Raw genomic sequence first — 10,000 nt, forward strand, 5'->3', positions numbered from 1 at the left:
CACAACTTTAATCAAGATGGCCGTAATATCGTCGCCTGGGTCAGATAATTTTACGAATGAGATGATAGGTGGTATGGACATGGAACTGCCTAGTGTAGGCCTTATGGTCTCTTGCGGTCTCCTTTATTCTTATTTTCTTATGAATGAAGCCGACTGGATTTAGTTTCATCACAATCTACTCATAATTTGAATCGACCATTACTAGTGATTATATTTATTATTATTGTCATCAAACTTCATTTACGTTCAAAGAGTTTAACATTAAGCCATCTGAATAATCCCATTCACTGCATAAGATAACTTGTGTTTTATTCTGGGTGCCGCCAGGCGATTTTATTCAGTCGAGGTAAACACCCTTCATATCATTAACTGTGATCTCAAAAAAGAAAAGAAAAAAGAAAAAAGAAAATAAAAAAATCCAAAACGAATAAAAAAATAGAATAAACGGGTAATTATGCAATTCAGTGAGACACAAAAATACATAATAAAATAAATAAATAAAATATTGAGTTAACATTTTAACAATATCGGAAACTGTTTAGTAAGATACGATTAAGACTAATGGAACCTTTTCTTTATTCACTTTATACATCTACATACATATATCACATGAAAATCACTGTTGGAGTAAAAAAAGACTGGAGACGGGGAATCTATATCTATATATATATTTGAGAGTCGTTATGACAGATGGAAATATTCTCTACCACTGGGATTCGAACTCGGTGGAACTTAAGTAATGGCGGCAGTTAACAGTCACACACATACACACACACACATATATTTATATATATATATATATATATATATATATACATATATATACATACACACACACACACACACACATATATATATATATATATATATATATACATATATACACACACATGTATTCGGGTGTCAGTATAAGTGCGCGCGCGCGTGTACTAGCTCGCGCCCGTTCTCACAAAAATCCCCCAAAACTCCATGTCCGACTCCAGTCACATATACAATTACAAGAGCACATACCCGCATAATGTGCGCGCGCACACGCCCGCACGCACAGCTGTCCAACTGCCCCCCTCCCGCTGATCTCTCATTAATCTATCGTATCACCACATCACTAATTACATTTCAAGTTACTAAATCATTGCCAATGAACGTTAACAGCTCCTAAATCTTCGGCCATTACCAACCCCGCCCCCCCCCCCTTCCTGAGCACGCACACGTCGACCAGCAGGCAACCCACCCCCCACGTGCATGCACGCGCGCGCACGCCGGAGGGGGTGGATGAGGGTGGGGGGTTGAGGCTTATCATGCTCAGCTTCGATATCAGCTACAGGTCTGGGGAACACTTGGGTTCTTGGACAGAAATGATTAATTCTAAGAATGAATTTAATAGAATCATTACTAAAAAAAAAAAAAAAAAAAAAAAAAAAAAGGTACCCGCCCATTCCATCACCCTTTCCTCCCCTCTTAGCTCCTCGAGGATGACGGGTCATCTGTCTCCCGCCCACTGCCCTGGGTCAGGAGCAATGCCTTGGCTACCTCCCGTATAAGGAGGAAAATTCCTTGTATGGAAAAATGAACATGTTAAACTCCTTTCTACGAATGGTAGGATACTTTCCCTCAGAGTGGAATACGCTTAAGACTCCTAGAAGGGAATATGTCTGGCTACCCCCCTAGTTGGGGACATATTTGGCTACCCTACTTGGTGAGAATATATTTGGCTACCCTCCTAGGTGGGGAATATATTTGGCTACCCTCCTAGGTGGGGAATATATTTGGCTACCCTCCTAGGTGGGGAATATATTTGGCTACCCTCCTAGGTGGGGAATATATTTGGCTACCCTCTTAGGTGGGGAATATATTTGGCTACCCTCCTCAGGAGTATAATTGGCTACCCTCCTCAGAGGGGATCTATTTGGCTACACTCCTCTGAGGAAGTATAATTGGCTACCCTCCTTGGGGAATCTGGCTACACTCCTTTGAGGGAATATATTTGGCTACCCTCCTCAGAGGGAATATATTTGGCTACACTCCTCAGAGGAGATAGGCTTGGCTATCATCCTCTAAGGTAATTTTCTTAGTTGGCATCCAAGAAATGTCTATGCTTAGATACCCTCCTAAAAATAAATACATTTGACTACCCATTTAGGATGTGTGTGTATGTGTGTGTGTGTGTGTGTGTGTGTGTGTGTGTGTGTGTGTGTGTGTGTGTATGTGTGTGTGTGAGTGTGTGTGTGTGTAAGTAACATTACTTAGCTGTTCTCTGAACATGATGCGACCTTCTTCCTTGGTCTGCTCTCTCTCTCTCTCTCTCATCATATATCCAGGCGAGTTATGACGAGTCACAAACATTAACCTGCGTCCAAGCACCTTTGTCAATCACACAATCGACGACCGGGCCATGATTAACATTCATCAGCGGTTTGCCGCAACAACTGACAGGGCTTTGCCCTACCTGGGGTTTCTCACTTCCCACTGCGTGGGAGTAGGATGGTGGGGGACTTTAGGCCTGCAGTAAAAAGCTAATGCTCCCGTATAAGTTATCTGTTCGCCTACCTATCTAATTAACTACCTTTCCCTACGTTCGGTCTAGCCAGGGGAGAAAGGGTTCTATGGTTAGTGCACATTTCACATAAATACATTCCCATAAAAAAATAACGAGAAATCTAATATATATATATATATATATATATATATATATATATATATATATATATATATATGGTCTGTGCGTGTATATACGTGTACATTATGACAACGCCACTTCCACGATACTATAACAAATTACACATAACTATATAAACAAACATATCTTTATATTGAGCATACATACAGTTGTTACCAAAATTGAACTTTGTGTGTGTGTTGTGTGTGTGTGTGTGTGTGTGTGTGTGTGTGTGTGTGTGTGTGTGTGTGTGAATGTGAGTGTGTGTTAATGTACACGTCACCTTGAAACATGCCTGATTAAGACGTTCGATCGGTTGTCATTTGGAGTTTCCCCGCTGTTGGTAATTGTACGTCAATCCATCACACGTTTACGTCATTTCCTTTGAGTAATGGACACCAAACGCATCTTCTACTCTTGCTGTCTTTACACGGCTTCTGTCAATTGGGTTCTGTTTTTGGGATCTACACGTTGAATTATTATTACTCGTCCTTATATCTTTCAATTCCTGTCAGAGTGCTCCTTCGAGCGAGCGTGTGCATTCATATATATACAGGCACACACACAGACACACACACACACATATATATATGTGTGTGTGTGTGTATAATATAGTACATATATAATATATACATATATATATATATATATATATATGTATGCATACACACACACATATATATAACATATATGTATACATACATACACACACAAACACACACGCACTTTTCTTTACTGCCGTGGGAACGGTCGATTATGACAAACAAATCTTTCGGGTCCCCAACCCTTTCAATTTCCTCTAGTTCACTTAGATATTTACTAGTCATACGTCATAGGATTTTGGTTAACACACACACACACACGCACACACACCTTCAACCACTGCCTACCTTATGCTCACGCCAAGCGTAATCCAGCAATAAATAACATATTTACCGTTTTTTACAGCCTGTTAATCTCAGCGTAATGATACACAGCTCCGCTGGACCTTGCCGATGTCTCCCCCAGCGGCGGCGGGGTAAGTGGCGGTGCGAGGTCTCCCCTCTACCTCGTTCCCTCCTCAACCCACTCGTTACACACTCATTCAATCCATGTATAGGATCGCAATCCAAACGATCACGTGATCCATAGTCTTCCTTTTTTTCCCAGGATGGTGGGGTGGGTGGTGTGTGTGTGTGTGTGTGTGTGTGTGTGTGTGTGTGTGTGTGTGTGTGTGTGTGTGTGTGTGTGTGTGTGGTGGGTTTTTGACCGGAAATATTTTTCCCGGATATATCCCGTCCGCTACTTAAGCACCCGGTGCTCGCGACCAGTCCCTCATGCAGTGACATGCCATCCGCCACAAAATGAACCGGTTTTAAACGCTTTTAAACGGTTTAAGGTTAATCTGCATGATGCGAGAGTGAGGTACGGTCATTAGTGATCGAACGCCCTCCCCTAAACCCTAAAAATCACAACCCTTTAAATACGGTAACAAATCTCGCTGATTTGGTTTCGACTATTAATAGACCGTTTTATGTAGTCGGAAGAAGGGGGTTAGGAGCGGATTCAGGCTTGAAAAGGGTTTTGGTGGCCCGGGACCCCCCAACAGACTTAATTCCCCTTCCCTGCAGCTGTATAAAATATTCTCCTTTTCACCATAATAAAGTTCCTAAACGCTTCAACACTGTGCCATACTTTATTAATATTGTTCTGGCTAAGACCACGTGTTTTATTCACATAAATCAACAAGACCCGCCCCTGAAGGGGGTCTCGATCCATCATGGTCCTCTTCATGCAGGAGACCGTTCCCTCAGTTGCACAAAGATAGTCAGAACAAAATGCATAAAGTGCGTCACCGCGGTGAAAGATTGATGGTGTGAGGGCATATCTGGAGTAATGAGACCCCAAGTGGTCAGATTTCTATACCTAATATCCTTCAGATAAAAAACCGAGGAAAAAAGAGAGAGAGAAGGGGGGGGGGGGAGAGAGCCGTTTCCGGGTAATTTCTTTGCATTTTTATCACATTAATGCTCTGGATACGCGGGTCATTTGTAAGGATTTCCTACGAGTGTCCGGAGAGAGGAGAAAAAAAAAAAAAAAAAAAAAAGGCCTTGTTTCTGGCTAACAACAGCGTTTATGTTCCCTTTCCACTTATTCTACCTCCCGTCAGATTATTTAATTTATCTGAAAGAAGCTTACACACTCAGGGGTTTAACCCGATGTTTATTACCACCATAATGCCTCTATGACACGAGTTCTCAAAAGTGGGGTCCACGGTACTTTGACATCGGGCAACCCTGGTAATGTCAATTGCCAAATGATGCCTCTATGACATGGGTTCTCGAAAATGGGGTCCACGTCACTTTGACAGTGGATCCATGAGAGACATCTGGTAACTCTGGTGATGTTTACTGCCAAATGATGTCTCTGTGACATGGGTTCTCAAAAGTGGTGTCCGCGTCACTTTGACAGTGGATCCATGAGAGACATCTGGTAACTCTGGTGATGTTTATTGTCAAATGATGCCCCTATGACATGAGTTCTCAATAGTGGAGCCCGTGGTACATTGACGGTGGATCCGTGTGAGACATCTGGCAACTCTGGTGATGTTTATTGCTAAATGATGCCTCTATGACACGAGTTCTCAAAAGTAAGGTCCGTGGTACTTTGACAGAAGATCCGTGAGAGACATCTAGCAACCCCGGCAGTGTACATCCAGCAAGCGCGTCGAGTAAAAAATTCTCACGTTGGACGAAAAATACCCCGATGTGATAACCCCCTTTCGCCTCATCCTGACTTGGGGAAAGAATTCAACACTGTCATCCATTACAAGCCCAACTGTGGAGGAATTGAACACGGCCATCCATTTCAAACGCAATCCAGTCCGGGCGACTTGATAGCACTTAATTCACTCACTAATGATGAGCCCGTGAGTAATCTCACGTCAATATTTCATCCAGTGAGAATTACCTTGCAGGCATCTGTATTCACACACGCTCCTAATCCCTTGACAAACACGGGTTAAATCCTTACTTAACCAACGCAAAATGACATAGGATGGAGTATTAGTTATGCAAAATATACACCGGTAAACACACACACACATTGGGGTTTGTTGGTGCAGTGGTAGTCTTGGACTCCTAACTCAACTGCCCTGAGGTCGGTCCCAGCTTTAGAGAGAGAGAGAGAGAGAGAGAGAGAGAGAGAGAGAGAGAGAGAGAGAGAGAGAGAGAGAGAATATATAACTAAGTCGTAGTGACGTGATGGTACGGTCTTCGTCTTATAAGAAGCAAACCGCTCAGGCGAGGGTTCGAATCCCAGTAGGAGAGTTTATTTCCACACACACACACACACACACACATATGTATATATATATATATATATATATCAATGCAAGCTGTCAATACTCTTAGCTAACGGAGTATGTAATGTCACAACATTATTTATAGACTGAGCTAGGAGGTATGGAACTCTCACCCGGGAGGATAACTGCTGTCTATCACCAGTCCAGCACCTGATCCAAGGCCATGGCAAATCACATATATACAATACACACACACACACACACACACACATATATATATATATATATATATACATATATATACATACACGCAATGTACGCATGCAAATACACACCAAGGGTTTAGCAGCCATCTGAGTCTAATTAATTTCTTTATTTTATCTTTAATTTTCATTGTTTCCACCCTTTTCCCATAGTTACATTTATCCTTCTTCTGGTCTCCGACAAACTCTTTTATTCAGCGACACGTGACCTCTTGGATGGCGGAGGGAACCATAAGTCCCCGTTCACACTAGCGGTCCATGCCTGTCCTTTCCCTGCCGTGCACCGTCGTTCCCGGAACCACGATTTCCCGGCTGACGAGATTCTCCGGTAATCCCGGGTTATGGCGCCGCCGCAAAAATAATCTCCCGGACTTGAGGACGATTAAGCAAATATTTATGCCTCGCGCGCGCTGTAATCACGCCAGACCTCGGTGCTCCCAACGGTGTGATTTGGCACCGGACGTGCGGTCGACGTGGCCAGCGTTCCATGGACCAAGTGGCCTCCGTTGAGATAAGACTATTGTAATTTAACGTATCGCCCCAAAATATATACATGATATGACGAAGATCCATTGCTATTCGTGATCATGTAAATGCTACGTATGGGTATATATTTCATAAAAAAAGAGCAAGACGAGAGAGAGAGAGAGAGAGAGAGAGAGAGAGAGAGAGAGAGAGAGAGATACAGAATAATATAATTAATGACGATAATTCATGACACGGATATTTGTCCATTCAAAATTTATTACTGATCGTGCTACCATAGCCACTATCATGCAATTCATACACATATACTTTATACACTGGAAGATTTATCAAAAAGAATTTCGCATAAACGATGGAGCAATAGGAAGTTTATCAAGACACGGCAGTGACGGATGGCGAGCAAATTGGAAAATCATGAGATTGGAGGGGGGTGGGAGAGAGGGAGAGAGTGATACACACACACACACAGAGAGAGAGAGAGAGAGAGAGAGGATAGGAAAGAAGAGGGAGAAGGAGAGATAGGAGAGATGAGGGGGAGAGAGAGAGGGAGAATGAACATGAAGAGAGGGAGGGGAAGACGGAGGAGAGAGAGGGAGGGAGGGGGGAGAGGGAGGGAGGGCGAGGGGAGAGGAAGGGAGGGGGAGAGGGAGGGAGAGGTGGGAGGAAGGGAGAGGGGAGAGGGAGGGGAGAGAGGGAGGGAAAGGGAGGGAGGGGAGAGAGGGGGAGAGGTAGTGAGGGAGAGGGGAGAGGGAGGGAGGCAGAGGGGAGAGGGAGGGAGGGAGGGAGAGAGGAGAGGAAGGGAATACTGGACAAAACAGATTAACTTAACAAAGGTCATCAAACGAACCATGTTAACCTAAATATTCAAAAGCCTTCTTGACTACCGGCGGGCGCCACGCCGCTGAATAAAATAGCCCGGCGCCATCCAGAGTAGTGGTGAAAGTGTTACCAGATACGGAAGGGGTGTGGGAGGAGGAGATGGTGTTGGTTAACACCAGAAGGGAGTTGTTATTGTAACTTAACACCAGAGGATTTAATTTGGGTGTGTGGAACCTCTTGGCTGACGCACAGGGAATGGAAGGTACTTCCATATATGTATATGTATATTATATATATATATATATATTATATATGTATATGTATATATATGTATATGTATATATATATTATATATATATATATATATATATATATATAATATATATGATATGATATATATATATATTATATATTATATATGTATATATATATATATATATTATATATATATATATATATATACATTATGTAAACACACGCGCGCCCACACACACACACACACACACACACACACACGACTCGATGACGCGGTGGTAGAGTTTCCGGCTGCCACTACGGCGGTTCGAATCCCGCCCAGGGCTGAAATAATTTCAGTATCGCTGCGTTGCGAATCGTTACTCCAACTCTCGTGGGCGGGGAGTTGGGTGTGTGTGCGCGCGTAAGGTCACATCATCATAGATCGGTTATATATGAGCTCTGAGATCTCTTCCAGGAGGGAAAATAGCTGTCGTTCACGAGTCCAGCACGTGATCCAAGACCATGGTGAATCACACACACACACACACACACACACACACACACACATATATATATATATGTATGTATAGTGTGTATGTATGGAGAGAGAGGAAGAGAGAGCGAGAGATACCCACGTTATATCAAAATTACGCAAATACACCATTCATTGCTAATGTATTAATACCATTCTTTAAAACACACACACACACACACACATAAATAATCATAGAATAACTTCTCAGGTTCGGGACCGGGGAGCTCTTTAGGTCCCAAAGGCCAGGCAATTCTATTCACCCGTGTGCGAGTCCTCTGTCGGAAGCGCGGGAGGTTGGGGGGGGGTTAAGTGTGGGGGATGGGGGGTTAAGATCTCGTGGTTGCTGGCATTGCCCAGTAGCCCCAACGAACAGTACTTCACCCGAGGCCAACACGATCTCGACCCGCCCACTCTCCTCGCTCTCTGGCACGCAACGGAGCAGCACGCACACACGGATGGCCTGGGTACAGTTGGTGAGAAAAAAGAAGAAAAAAGGATAACATCCTATTTGCGAGAGAGAAAAAGAGTAGCGGTACTGACCTATTCGAAGAAATGGTGATATCACATTTGCGAAACTCACCCCCCCCCCCCCAAAAAAAAAAAAGTGTATATATATATATATGTACTAATATTAATTAGAAAAATAAATAAACAAATAAAATAAAAAATAGTAAGTAAATAAAACAAGATAAATAACTAATAATAATAAAATAAAGATATGGATAAAATGATTGGAAACACATCGATACTACCATTGTAAAAACCGTATTGGTACCAGGCATACCAGTACAAAATACACCTATAAGCAAACCGGTATCAATACCACACTGTGAAAAAAAAAAAAAAAATTCAATGCACTCCAATATGAGCTAACATGATAAAATACATACCATCCCATGTATGAAAACGGGGGGTGGGGGGGGAGGTCCCCACCACTCATAAATCCTTAACTGAATGAAATCGCCTAAGCTGACCAAGAGCGTCACCCAGGTTGTCTCAACGGGGACTTACGAGTATCAAGAATGTTGTTGTATTATTTTTGCACTTATACACCAAATGGCCCTTTTCCCCCTTATAAGGGGATGGCCGAGTCAAAACAAACACTCATCCTCACCCCACCCAACCCATTCATCGTCCCTGCCCTCTTGGCATCTCGAGGGTGAAAGGACATCCCTGGTTCCCGCCACGCTCCTCGGAAGGAAAATAAGAAAACACACACACACACACACATATATATATATATATATGTATATGTATATATATATATACATATATATTCTGGTACTACTATACACAGAATACATCAAGTCCTCAGTAACGAATAAAAAAAATATTCGCATACTATTACTTGATGCATATTGGGTTAAGCTCGGTCGTCCTCAACAGTGCTTAATTTGATATCCATTGGATATGAATGACACTCTGGCACAGGCGCCTTAGCCGGAGCTAGGCGCCTCCAACCGTAAATTCGCCCAATTTCGAATAACTAACCCGGCTGCCGCGAGACTCGACCCGGGGATCTTCATACCGACTCCCGCGACAACCGTGTTGATTATCTAAAAAACCACTGTTAAGAGTAATTTGTTCACCCAATTCATTTTGGGGTTACCCCACAACCGCGTCCAGCAACGTTTCGGAAACAGGACAATATCAACGTTATCAGCCGAGAGACTGTGAGAAGATGAAGACGATGAGTCATTCGCAGAGTTGCATCAAACGAC

At 42.9% G+C, this 10,000-nt stretch overlaps 1 protein-coding gene across 4 annotated transcripts in view; it reads right to left on the minus strand.

Moving 5' to 3' along the window:
• Ino80 (chromatin-remodeling ATPase INO80) overlaps positions 1-10,000 on the minus strand; it is a 278,764-nt gene that overhangs the window by 115,072 nt on the left and 153,692 nt on the right. The gene's annotated exons all lie outside the window — the stretch shown is intronic.

Source organism: Oratosquilla oratoria, chromosome 7 (assembly GCF_046742065.1).
Source record: "Oratosquilla oratoria isolate Oo_2021 chromosome 7, ASM4674206v1, whole genome shotgun sequence".
Classification (NCBI taxonomy): domain Eukaryota; kingdom Metazoa; phylum Arthropoda; class Malacostraca; order Stomatopoda; family Squillidae; genus Oratosquilla; species Oratosquilla oratoria.